This window comes from Lutzomyia longipalpis, chromosome 1 (assembly GCF_024334085.1).
Source record: "Lutzomyia longipalpis isolate SR_M1_2022 chromosome 1, ASM2433408v1".
Classification (NCBI taxonomy): domain Eukaryota; kingdom Metazoa; phylum Arthropoda; class Insecta; order Diptera; family Psychodidae; genus Lutzomyia; species Lutzomyia longipalpis.
This window is the reverse complement of record NC_074707.1, coordinates 46,978,648-46,993,275: the sequence shown is the minus strand read 5'-3', so window position 1 is coordinate 46,993,275 and position 14,628 is coordinate 46,978,648. Positions and strand designations below refer to the sequence as shown.

The 14,628-nt window shown below is 30.5% G+C and overlaps 1 long non-coding RNA gene across 1 annotated transcript; it reads left to right on the top strand.

The window, feature by feature from the left end:
* The first annotated feature begins 4,574 nt into the window (after nt 1-4,574).
* Nucleotides 4,575-5,225, top strand: LOC129787873 (uncharacterized). The gene is made up of 2 exons (XR_008750268.1): nt 4,575-4,653; nt 4,866-5,225. It is a non-coding gene; the product is annotated as an uncharacterized LOC129787873 (long non-coding RNA).
* The last annotated feature ends 9,403 nt before the right edge of the window (nt 5,226-14,628 follow it).

Below are 14,628 nucleotides of genomic sequence, written 5' to 3'. Positions count from 1 at the left end.
AAACTACACACAACGCAAACTACACACCGAGTATACCAAGACGCCCTGATATCGTTCATAGCCATTTCCAGCCAAGAGCACAGCTATGGTGAATTTTATGCTCTCAACCATTAAATCTCGCATAAATGGAATTCCACTGATATTGTATTTGGGAGGATTTTTTGAATTCAGAATATATATACATTTTTTTTATTTATGCTCTCTTTATTTCCCAGAAATTTTATTTAGCAAACAGGAAAAATTTTAAATTTTTTAAATAGTGCTCATTAGCATTCTACATCTGCTACGCATTTTCTGATCTCTGTACTGCATGTCAATGGATTAACGCAACATTTATTCAACGCAGTTTTACAACAACTCTCACTAACAGCACCACCTAAACCATCGCAAATAGGGTTGATTATGTTTAATATTGGAGCAAGTAGACATTGACTTGCTACTCCATGTAGCATTGCAAATGTCACGAAAGCAACAACGACGAAGATCCCAAAACGTGGCAGCATTTCGTGGAATTTAAGTGCAAAATTCTGTAAATAAAAGGAATTTTCAAAAATAATTTTAGATTAGAAAGAGGTCAGTTAGATTCAAAATATTTTCTTAATTTTTTTTCAAACAATTTGAAAGACTTTCAAAACAATTTCAATAGATTTTCTTTTATTTGGATTTAGTCCTTGAAAATTCTTTAATCGGAATACATTAAAAAAAAATGATTAAAGGAAAAAGTTTGTTCACTACTTTTCAAAGAATACTAAAAAATCTCAACAAATGTCAAATTGTAAAAAAATGAATGTTTATTACGGAACTAACTCTTAGCATTGAAGCACTTTCACATTTTTTTAAAATTACTTACCTTTGATAAATCAGGTAAAAAACACTTTTGGATGATAGTACGTAGTATCTGGGAACGACGGCTAAACTGTGCTTTACAATTGAAAATACTTTTATATTTATACTGTCAAAAAAAAATGCGATGTCAAAGACTTCTGTGTATCGCTAATATTACGACGTCGTAGTTTAGCAACAGCAAAGTTAAAATAGACGTAATTTTGCAACTATCAAGTTAAATTTTAGTTTGTAGGGGAGACCGGGGCTAATAAAGTCACTTAAGGGTTTGGAAAAAGCTTAAAATATCATATTTCCTAGCTAAATAGAACAAAATGATCTGAGAAAGAGTTGTAGGGTAGTAAATTTCCTAAAGAAATGAGCTATACATTTCGTTTTATTTGTTTGGGAAATATGATATTTTCAACTTTTTCTAAACCCTTAAGTGACTTTTTTAACCCCGGTCTCCCCTAATAATATTTTAAGTTTTATTTTAGTTGCTATGTCTCGTGTATATTATATTTTTATATATTTAGCCATACATACGAATGTAATTTTAACTCAGATTTGCCTAGAAGTTTGTAAAAATTTTCCCGATTTTAAAACTATCCAAAAAAGAGAATTATTTCTCAAAATTCTTAAAATTTTGCATAAAAAGTTCTAAAACTCTTTCTTTATCCAATTCCATTTAAATTGATTTAAAATAAAAACTTTTTATGCTATTTTTATGCACGACAACAAAGAAAATAGTATTCTGGGTGAGTATAGTGGACAAATATGGGTTAAATAGAAAAAAAAAGTATTATTTTTCTTAAATTTACAAAAGAGTAATAAAATCATATGTACAAATACCTAAACATTTATTTTTCTAATCACGATTTCGTGATCTATTATCTAGACAGCTCTCTTTGTCAGATAATTCCTTGAAACAATGTTTAGAATAAAATTTAATGTTTTTCGTGATTTGGATTTTTTTGCCAACTGTACTATATGTTATCTGTTTCTAACTCAACTGTATGCTTACCAATGAGTTGTGAACTGGTATAAATAGATGAATATTTTCCGTTGTAGAACACAGTTTAGCTGTCCCTGTTCTAAACTCTGTAGACAAATTAGTGAATTGCCGTACTTCCAAACTACAAAGGTAAGTCTTTAAAAAACAGCCGTCTGGATTACATTTTCGATATTTTTAAAAATTAATATGAAGCTAAAAGAAGCTAAATTTCTTTATTTTTTTCTTTGTTAAAAAAATATCCACAGTTAATACAACAAGAATGTCGCTACGTTTTATCGTCTTCATCGCAGTTGTCTTCGTGGCAGTTGCAATGCTAGATGGAGTAGAAGGTCAATTCTGTTCCCTTGCAACTCCAGCTTATCCTATTTTATGCCAGAGTTTGGCTTCAAATAATCTTTTTAGAGATGTACCTTGTTGTGTAACCACCTTGACCAACTGCTGCAATAATGTGCAGACATGCAGTACTGACATCCAGAATTGCTTGGGAACTCCATGTGCTTGAAGACAATGTATGAAAACCATCCTGTTTATTGAAAAACTCTGAAAAATAAGTTTCACTTACGGGCTGTGATTCTTCCTTCAGAGGTCAGTCCAAGTATGATATTTGATGAAGATTGTGGTGAAATGTGGCAGAAAATTCAAGTGTGTCATAAATTGGGGGTGGCAAACTCTGGGGAAGGCTAACTCGCGCATTGGCTGTGATTCCTGGCGCGAGTCATCCTTCCCCAGAGTTTGCACCCCCAATTTATGACACACTTGAATTTTCTGCCACATTTCACCACAATCTTCATCAAATATCATACTTGGACTGACCTCTGAAGGAAGAATCACAGCCCGTAAGTGAAACTTACCAGTACATTCCCTTTTCTTAATAATCCATACTCTTCAGCTATCTATTAAACTTTGCATTTACATATATTTAACTTGGCCTCTGAAGGAAGAATCACAGCCCGTAAGTGAAACTTACCATGTACATTCCCTTTTCTTATTAATCTATACTATACTGCTATATATATTTTACCGTTATATTTTACTTTGCATTTACATTTATATGCTTTATATGTATATATAAAGCGCCCCGCTTCGCGGGGCGCCAAAATGTTTGAATTCTATTTTGCATTTTTATGTATCTATATACTTATATATGTATATATAAGGCGCCCCGCTTCGCGGGGCGCAGGATACCTATATATACTAGTATTTGTTCATACACTTATATTTATTTAAAATTTCAACATTCATTTACTACAAAAGCTCACATAATAAGATCTGCTCAAAATCAGATTAGTTGGAGCCAAAATATTATATGCTAACTTCAGAGCGCTATATCTCAGAAACGGCTCGATAGATTTTCTTAAATGAGCTATCGTTGGAAAGGTCTTGATATAAGCTATAATATTCTGAAGTTTAATCAAAATTTATGATTTAGTTTTCGAAAAGTTCGAGTTTAAAATTTTCAAAAATTTTGTTTTTGATTTTAGCGCCTCTTGCGGTCATTTCTCGAAGTTGCAATGTTCTAGACATTTATAGGGTTTCACGAAACCTTTCATTTGCGCTTGAGTTGATCAAAATCGGACTTGTAGAACCCGAGATATGACATGCCAACTTTGAAAGGCTATATCTCGAGAACGGCGACATAGATTTTCTTCATTTTTGGCATGGAGCTGGATAATATAGTCAACTATGACATACTGAAATTTTATCCAAATCTATCGTACAGTTTTCGAGATATTCATCGAAAACTAATCGAAAATTTTGTTTTTGATTTTTGGCCTTTTAGCAGTCACTTTTGAAACTTTGGATGTTCTAGAAAGTTGTAGGGCTTGCTGAGAGCTTTCATTTGAGCCTGAGTTGATCAAAATCGGTCAAGCCGTTCTCGAGTTATGGCCGATTTTCGATGAAAAATTGTGGCGGCCATATTGACTAAACGGCTTAACCGATTTTCGAAAATGAGGTATCGTTGGAAAGGTCTTGATGGCCCCTACAACATATAAAAATTTCAGATTTTTAGATATTACAAGGGCTGAGATATAGCGAAAACAAAATTTGGGGGTTATTCAAAATGGCGGTCGCGGGGGTGGGGGGTTAGATTTGACCTCATAATCGGATTTCTTCCACCCGATATATGAACTTTGCCGTTGACCGCAAGTCTCTATCTATTACCGTTCTCTTGTTATTAAGCCTTATACTACGGCCGGACGGACGGCCGGACGGCCGGCCGGAAAAGTTTTTTGGAGCATACGTTTTTTGGAATGTAGGGACCCTAATTCGTGCTCATCCCAAGTTTGAGCCCGATCTGACAACTTTCGATTTTAGAGTGTACACAGAAGCTGTGCTATTCTTTTCTTCGAAAGAATCACAGCTAATAAAGAAATGCATTATTGAATTTTTATTTTATTTTCATTCAAAAGAAAAGGAAAATCTAGATTTTTATTTGCATTACATTGAAAGTATACGAATGAAAAGCGTGAAAATCATACAGTTATATGAAAATACAAATTCTTTGCCTTCTTTTGACTTTTTACGATGTCGTGACATTTTGTTTGAATAGCTTTATAAAGAAGTCAATAAAATGTAATTATACTAAAAAATATATTTTTTTTTTTAATCATAATTTAAAGTTAATCGTGATTACAAATTTTTATCTATTCCTTTGGTTCTAACTGATTTGCTTATTTAGCAATGAGTTATGAATTTGTATAAATAGATGGATACTTCCCATTCTAGAACACAGTTTATCAGTCGTTGTTTCTAGACTTTAGCCACTGTGCGGTTGAGACAAATAAGTGTATTTTGTGTTCTTCCAAACTATAAAGGTAAAGCTAAAGAATACTTCCATCTGGATTATATTTTCGATATTTCCTAAAAATACCAGAAAAAAATCAGTGTTAACAGACTAAAGGTTAAGGCGCTTTGTGTAGAATTTCCTCATGTAGAAGCTATTGAAGTTCGAAAGTCAGAAACTTAACCATCTTAGAGATTTTCTTCGACTTACTATGTATACTTTTTTCCGTAAATTTTCTTGTAGGTTTTTAAACATTTACAAAAACTACCCGCAGTTAAATCAACAATAATGCAGCTACGTTTTATCGTCTTCATCGCCGTTGTCTTCGCGGCAATTGCAATGCTGGATGGAGTAATCGGACAATGTCAACTACTTGCAACCAACGTAATTTTCCCCATAGTTTGCCCGCTTTTGGCTACATTTAAAGTGTTTGAAAGTGCAAGTTGTTGTTTAATTGCTTTGACCAACTGCTGCAATAGTCAGGCGGCTTGCAGTCTTTTCATTGAGACTTGTTTGGTTACAAAATGTACTAATGATCGCAAATAATGAAACTTATCCTGTTTAATGAAAAATTTAAGGAAAATAAAGAAATGATTAATTGAATACTTTTTTCTTTAAATTTTCATTTAAAAGAAAATAAAAAGTTGATGAGAAGCTTCATAGGCACCTAGATACGAATTCGAATCCTTTTCAATTTTCTTTACTCTTCACGATTTCGTGACATTTTTTTTAAAGTATTTTTTTTAAGAACTTTATTCGTGGAGTATTTTCTGAAATTTATTTTTTAATTGATTTTTTTTTCAGAACAGAATTTAATGCTTTTCGTGATTTAATATATTTTAAACCTATCTGTTTCTGACTCACCCGTGTGCCTTACAATGAACTGTTGTGAGTTGGTATAAATAGATGAATTCCTATTGTGTAAGACAGTTTATCAGGCGCTGTTCTTGAACACTGTAGTAACTTTATCACTATAGAGACAAATTCGTAAATTGTAGCACTTTAAGCTAAGGCTAAGTTAATGAGTGATTTATGTAAAGTTCGATTGCATTTGGAATAAATTAATATTTTCTAAAATTGGTAAGAAACCCAGAAAAACTTTCAGAAAATTACTCAGTCTTACCACGTTAGCAAAAAAAAAAGCTTCAAACACTTTATGCTCAACATTTTATTTTTTTTTTCATGTAACAGTTCGAAAATTTCAAGAGTTTGGATCTTGCGTGTAATAAGTCTCATTAACCAGTCTTCCATTTTTTTCCTTAAACTTATTTCAAAAAATCTTTTATTTAAAAACATATTATCCGCAGTTAATTCAGCACAATGCAGCCAAGTTTTTGGAGCTTCATCGTCGTTGTCTTCATGGCAGTTGCAATGCTGGATGGAGTAGTAGGTCAAGCCTGTCTGCTTTTAGTTCCACTTTTGAACATCATATGCTCGAATTTGATTGAAAATAGAATTTTTAAATATCCTGGTTGCTGCTTTACCGTATTTAACAACTGCTGCAATGATGAACAGACATGCAGTGATACCATGAAGTTTTGTTTGATAACACCATTACCATGATCATAATTTATATGCATCCTGTTTAATAAAAAATCTGAGAAATAAAGCAATGCATTGAAACTATTGATTTTTTTTTATTTTATTTAACTGATATTTTACTTTATGGGTTAAACCAAGAATTTTCATTAATAAGATAATGATTTGTATTTTTTATTACATGAAAATAAACAAAAATGAAAAGTTTGAATAAAACTGATAAAAATTGTGTGGAAAGCTTCAAAAACGAGGGCAATTTTCATTTAAATTTCATGCGAAACACCTCACGATTTAAAAAAAAATATTTAAGAATTTTCCCAAAACTACCTATAAAAAAAAATTTCCATTTTTCTTTCATTTCTTATCTATTTTCTTGTTTAACTTTTGTAACGAACAATGACACGATAAAATTTTTCTTTTATAAACTTCCAAAGAAAAAAATAAATTTCCACCCCATTGAATCACATTTCCCACAAGTATGGCGTTTACCTTTTTTTCCCTTTTGTTGGCTCTTGGCACTTCTTGGCGCAGCAACAGAATCCCCCATCCGTGTTTTCACAACCAATTTTCGGCCCCTGCTTTTTGCCACCTGCTCGCGAAAATCACGGAAAAAGGCATCTCCCCGCTGCAGCCCCCTTCGAACCAAGTTGGGTGTGAATTGGCCCCACTTTTGGGCCAGATGGTGCATTTTTGAGATTCTTCTTGAAACCGCACAGAAAATTCCAGCTCTATAAGGAAAAATTTAGGTGTGTGTGCGATGTTCTCTCGATGGAAGAGGATATGGGTCACCAGTGCGCATGATAATGGTCTAAAATGTCCTTTTCAGCATCGACCAGCTAAGCTACACTGTCAGCACCCCTCTGTCGAGCGCAAAAAGGGTGTATCTAGGGCTGCTAAGGGCTCCCCCTACCACGCTCTCCCGGGGGCTTTTGGCAACTTTCACCCTCGCCTCGAATTTCCCAACAGCCCACCCACCCACATACATTGGGAAAGCCCCTTGATAACGTACACTCGTTATGTGGGAGGCTTTTCCTTACAAAATTGTGGGTACATTAACCATGTGTTGGAATTTAATTTGTTAGTTGAGAATATAATTAAATTTTTTCTTTGTTTTTAGGTTGAAAGAATTTTTAAATATTTTCCTGATTTTTTATAAAAAAAAATAATATAAAAAATGAAATGAAAATTTATTTATAACCAGGAAAACTAACTAACTATCTAATAAACAAAAAAAAGAAATTTTTAAAACACATTTTGTTATGATTAATGGAAGCTTTTATTTAATTATGGTTTGATTAAAATCAGTCAAACCATTCTTGAGTTATGTAGGTAAAATTACTTCCTCCGGTTCTCCCCTTTACGGAAGTCACATAGACAAAGTTATAAAAGAATTTAATCAATATTTAAATCAATTTTATTACAATAATAATTAAATAATTAATTTCAATAATATTTCAAAATGGGTGACGTCGGCCATTTTAAATTTCCTTAATAACTGAAACAGAAGATCCTTTCCACCCACAAATTCGAGGTAGAATTATATAAAAAAAACTATTATCATTTTCCATATGAACAAACTGAATTGTCGTTAATATAAAATAGCATAAAGCATGGATACAGCGTAAGAAAAGCATAGAACATTGAAAGCAAGCATGAGAGATACATAAATGAAACAGCTTAGAAACATGAAGCACAGTTTCATGGCAAACTGAATATTTTCGAATTCAAAACATAATCCGTTATGTTTTATGCTAACGAATTTTTCATTGAAAAATATTGGTCGCTTCATTCATGTTTCTTTAATACTTTTGGCGGGAATTCAAATATGTAAATAAAAAAAACCTTAATAAATTTATTTTTCATTTTTTTTCAATAAGAAATGAGTTTAATAATTAAATTATTCTCAATTAATTTTCGAAAAATCTTTCCAAAACAATTCAGCACGAATTAAATACCCGAGTTTTGTTTTAAACAATTTTATTCATATGTATTTTTTTGGATTTGCAATTGTTTTTTTTTACATGGAATGCAAAGACTTGGATGTCATGTGATTACTTTGAGACTTTTATTGCAGTTTAGATTTTTTTTCTTTCTTTCAATAGAATTCCTTCAGAAATGAAAAGAAACTTCTCGCCCATATGACTGGACGACATTGTTTTTAAAACTAACTCATCATCCCTCCGCATTCTTCAGCCCAGATATAAATAGTTTTTTTTATTACAGTAAGATTGATTTTTTTGTTCATGTTCATCCTTTTTTTTTTTAAATACGTCCTACATTATTTTCAAATAATAATATTTTTTGTTCTTGCAATTTATATATACTTTTTCACTTTTCATTAAATATAATTTAATTACTATGCAGAGATTCAGTTTTTTTTCTTTATACAAACACTCAGTTTTTTTCTTCATTTTATTTTATAGTTGATTCTTTTAGACTTCTTATGCACGATTAAATTAACTACGAAAAAAATGCACTAACCTTAGTTAAATAAAAACTCCTACAAATTAAAAACATAATCATTTCTTCTTGTAATTCATTTTTCTTCATAATGAGTTTTCTGGAAAAGATTCAAATTTATTTATTACAAAATTTGTGCTTCCCTTTCTTTTCGATCTTTTCGTCCCATCTGCGTGTTTTCCACAATAATATTTTTCATATTTCTTTTTTTTTACAGTAGAAGAACTTCTCACCTCATAACTCTTTCATCTCATTCACGTTGTCGACACAAAAATGAATTTTGTGTTTTGTTGTGAATTTTGTGAGATTAAAAATATTCATCAAACAGTGTGAGTGACGATAAATTCAGAGGTTTTTTGCATCAATTTTGCTACAATAATATCTCGTAAGAAATTATTACACTCAAATATATATTTTTTATGCTTACGAGAGAGAGAATAATTATTATCCAAGATGTTCCAGACATATTGTTTGTCTGCTTTGAATGTTTAATATAATTTTTATAAGAAGAATTTTATTTTTGTTGTTTAAAAGAACTTTTCTTAATGGGGTAAATTCACTAATCAGACAGACTTAAGATTTCTTAAAAAAGATTTAAGTTTTCTTAAAAAAACTTTTTAATTTCTTAACTTCTTTTTCTGTTTAGTGTCTTGACTTCTAAAGATTTCTCAAGAAAAACTTAAGATTTCTTACATTTTTAATAAGAGAGATACCCAAAAGTTCTTAATACTTAAATTTCCTTATGCAAAACCGAAAATTTCTCAAGTTTTCTTAAGCCGAAAGTAAAGGGTTTTAAAGAATATTTAAGATTTCTATAGATTTTTTTTTAATTTTCTAAAGATTACTTATTTGTCCTTAAGAAAAATACAAGATTTTTTAAAAGTATTCTTAAACGAAAGTTAAGATTTATTAAGTGAGGTTGAATCGGTCTAAATGCATATTTTTCAATGCCCGAAGATGATCAGGAAAAATATTTGAAAAATTTGCAATTTGGTCCGATTCAGCCTGACTTAAGAAATCTTAACTTTCATTTAAGAATATTTCAAAAACCTTGAGTTTTTTTTTTAAGAAAACTTGAGAAATTTTAAGAAATTAAAAAAAATCTTGATGATTCTTAAAATTTTTAACTTTCGCTTAAACCAAATTCAGCCTGACTTAAGAATTCACAAATTTTGCTTAAGAAAACTTAAGACTGTCTGACTAGTGAATTTCACCCAATGAATAAATTAGTAATTTGAAAAAGTTCTAAAGTCAAGAAGAAAATTATATATATTAAAAAAGCTTTTATCAGCTCTGAAAGCTCCATAAACTCTATTTTGTGGTTGAGAAGAACTTCCAGAACTTATTGAAAAAATCGTATTGGTGTCTGGGATATCTTAGAAAATAAATAAAATCACCTCTCTGAGTAATTCCTCATGGGCAAACCGTTTACCACGCGTGCAGATCCATTCATTTAAGAGCCAAAAATGAGAAAATAAATTTTTTTTATATACAATTCAAATGAAAAAAAAAACAATTAAGACAAGTCCCTGGTTAATTTCCTGGTATACAATTTTCCTTTTTCTTTTTTTTTTTTAATTTGTTTCAGTGAGAACGAAAGCCCTGTTTTTCTCCGAATTTGTTGAAATTTCGGTCCTTTAAATATTTTCATCATCATCCACATAATTTTTTTATACACAGAGATGCTTTTCTGTCATCAGAATTACATAATTTCAGTGTTTTTTATCTAAAAATTAATTCTGCTCACCCTTCACAATGAAATAAATACAACACACTCATTTTATTTGCATCTCTTTTAAATATAATTTATATATTTATATATTTTCCATCTACATAATTTAAAGATGTCTTGCTCACATTTTTTATCATCATCGCTCTCCTCAATCTCGCTTATTTTTCTCACTTTTTACAATATGCAGAAATTTAATATCTTACAGTTTACACATGTTGCTTTTAAATTGACATGAATTTTATAAGTTTTTCTTCCTCACTTCTATTCCACTTTTTTTCTTTTTAATCATTTTATAAATCCACAGACAATAAATTACAAAATTTATACTAATTTCTTTTAAAAGTTCTTTCACTTTTTTTTCCTTTTACGTTATTTATCGAAGAAATGTCATTGTGATTTGCACTTTTTGTTACAAAACTTGTCAACAAAATTAGATATATTTTTTTTCTACTAATATAATGATAAAAATTATGAATTTAAATAAAACAAACATAATTCACATTTTCCGGCACATTTTCCTCTCCTTGCTCCCATGGTAGGAAATAAAAAAAAAATCATAACACAATTTCACGTGAAAAAAAATATTTCAACAAACAATAACTTTTTTTTTTCAAAAGAAAATATTAATTTTTTTTGTTCAAAATAAAAGAGAAATATGACAACAGAGAGAATTTTTTGTGGATAGAACACAAGCACAATTTGAGTATTTTTTTATTCTTCTTCATTGGTTCTTCTGTTCTATACCCAGCAGTTCTTTTTTTGTGTGTTTGTTTGTAAAGATAAATTAGAAAAAATTAAGGATGAGTGTACACTAGATTTTTTGTTGTCTTATGAGTAGAGAGGTTCTTAAACACCTAAATTGGCTTTTCGAATACTGATTAGAGATGTGATTTAAAATACTGGACTTGAATCACATTGCTGTCCACCCCATGAAATTTCGCTCATTTTTTTTCATTTAAAAATATTTACACTGTGTTTTATGTTTTTATGTTTTATTATGTTTATTTGAGAGGCATTTCGTGAGAGGATTTTGTGGGGAAAAAGTTCCAGAGGGAAAAATTGGAGGATCAGAGTTGATAAATGTTTCAAGGAATGAATTTTCTAGATGAAACTCAGAGAGAAATCATTCCGTCATACACACTTTTCCTTCCGCTATACACACCCGGAGAAGTGTGAAAACACACCTGAGAAGCCTGAGAAGTGTGAAAGAGAGTCAGTGACGTCACCGAAAATTTCAGCTCTGAAATTTTTGCGGAACAATCGATAGATGTCGCTACTGATATATTTGTAAGACACAATAAAATTGATCTTTGTTGATTATTGGCAAATATTTCGCGTATTCTTTTCCACGGCAATATAAGCTCAAATAGAATCAGAGCCAGAACCATTTAATAAATCATAAATTATCTAGAAAAAAATATTTGGTAAATATTTCACCAAAGACGAAACTTGAGTTTCATGGTCATCTCAAAAAGTATGTCGCAACCCTTCAAAAATTAGTTTCTGTCAAAGGAATTCGCGACGACATGTCGTAAGACAATTCAAAAATTTTCCTTTTTTTTGAGATTGGATAATTCTTTAAACAATTTAATCACTTTTAAATTTTTTTAAAGTTTTTTTTTTATTTAATAAAACTTTAAAAATTTAAAAATAAGAAAATATTTTTTAAAAATGTAAAAAAAAATCAGTGGAAGATAACACATTTTTAGGTTTTTGGGATCTTTTCTTTTAGAAAACAATCGAGATGGCGTCCTCTCATCACATACTTTCGGCCGCCATATTGAATACCAAACCCTTATTGACTTTTTTTATATTTCCGAATCTACAAAAAAAAATTTGAAATATTTGTAAGTCTTTAACCTAACTTTAAAAAAAAAATTAAAGTCAATCGGACTACTTCTAAAAACCAAAATAGTTTTTTACAAGTTTATTTTAAAAAAATAAAAAAATAATATAAGTTTTTTAAGTTTTTTTTTTCTTAAAAAAAAATAAAATAAAATTTAGAAAAAAAAACAATATAAAAACTTATTCTTTTTAAATTAAAATAATCATAAAGCGGATTTAATATTATTATTTTTTGTAAAAGAAATATGATTCGAGCATCAACCACACTGTATTTTTTGTTTTTTTTTATTAATTTTTTTAAAAATATGTTTATTCTTTATTTTAATTTAATATATCGAGGGCTGCATTGTAAAACCGGCTAAGTCGGTGTGAACTCCGAACCGACTTAGCCGGTTTTACAATGCAGCCCTCGATATTTAAAATTTTAAATAAAAAAAAGTTGTAAAAATTATTAAATAAATTGGTTTTTTATTAAAAAAAAATGAAAATGTACTGGTAAGCTGACCAAGCTTACGAGAGCTGTGTTTTTTTCAGTGTACCAATTTTGTGAGAGCAAACCAGAACGCGAATTAGTTCAAATACGCGCAAAGTCGGGAAAAGTTGATAAGTCATACCCTATGAAATCTTTAGAAGACCATATCTCAAGAACGGATCCATAGATATTCATAATTTTTTTTTGTTCGAAAGGTCTTGAAGTCAGCTATAACATATCGAAAAATGAAAAAAAAATATGTCGCTTTTTTCGAAAAATTCGAGTTCGAAATTTTCGAAAACTTTGTTTTTGATTTTAGCGCCACTTGCGGTCATTTCTCGAAGTTGCAATGTTCTTGGGTTTCACAAAACCTTTCATTTGCGCTTAAGTTGATCGAAATCGGACTTGTAGAACCCGAGAGATATGACATGTCAAAGTTGGAACTTAATATTTTAAAAATGGCGATAAATTTTTTTAATTTTTTTTTATAAATAGATGTTATAGTAGGCTATAATATATCAAAAAATGAAGCAAATCGATAATGGCGTTTTCGAGATATTCATCGAAAACTCATCGAAAATTTTGTTTTTGACTTTTGGCCCCCTAGCGGTCTCTTTTGAAACTTCGGATGTTCAAGAGAGTTGTAGGGTTTGTTGAGAGCTTTCATTTGAGCCCGAGTTGATCAAAATCGGTCAAGCCGTTTTCGAGTTATAGACGATTTTCGATGAAAAATTGTGGCAGCCATATTGACTAAACGGCTTGTCCGATTTTCGAAAATGATGTATCGTTGGAAAGGTCTTGATGGCCCTTACAACGTATTAAAATTTCAGATTTTTAGCTATTACAGGAGCTGAGATATAACGAAAACAAAATTTTGAGGTTATCCAAATGGCGGCCGTGGGGGGGGGTGGAGGGATGGATTTGACATCATAATCAGATTTCTTCAGGTTGATATTTAAACTTTGCCGTTTACCGCAAGTATCTATCTATTACGGTTCTCTCGCAATTTAAGTTTATGATCCGGCCGGGCGGCCGGCCGGAAAAAATTTTTTTTTGGCGCATACGTTTTATGGAATGTGAGGACCCTAATTCGTGCTCATCCCAAGTTTGAGCCCGATTTGACGACTTTCGATTTTGCTCGGTACACAAAAGCTGTGTCTGAAAGAAACACAGCTAAAAAGGTAATTTCCTAAAATCGTTATTTTTTGTATTTTTTTTATTCAAAAAAGTTTTCATTGGTATACAAATTTCTCATTCTAAATAGATATTTTAGTGCCTAGCTAAAATAATTTCATAAAATTAATTAATTAAAAATTCATAACTTTTTTTTGTAGCTTCGGAAATATAAAAAAAGTCAATAAGGGTTTGGTATTCAGTATGGCGGCCGAAAGTATGTGATGAGAAGACGCCATCTCGATTGTTTTCTAAAAGAAAAGATCCCAAAAACCTAAAAATGTGTTATCTTCCACTGATTTTTTTACATTTTTAAAAAATATTTTCCTATTTTTAAATTATTTTATGAGTTTTATTAAATAAAAAAAAAACTTTAAAAAAAATTTAAAAGTGATTAAATTGTTTAAAGAATTATCCAAACTCGAAAAAAAGGAAAATTTTTGAATTGTCTTACATGTCGTCGCGAATTCCTTTGACAGAAACTAATTTTTGAAGGGTTGCGACATACTTTTTGAGATGACCATGAAACTCAAGTTTCATCTTTGGTGAAATATTTGCTGAAATTTTCGGTGACGTCACTGACCCTCATTCACACTTCTCCAGGTGTGTTTTCACACTTCTCCGGGTGTGTAATAGCTCTGTCACACTTCTTTTCTCTCTGAGAAGATTGAGATATTTTTTACAAAAATAATTTTATTAAAATTTGTAAAGGGATTAAAACTAGCCTGATTGTTTTTTAAATTAGTTTTCTTAAAAATTATCTAAAAAATGTGGAACTGATATTT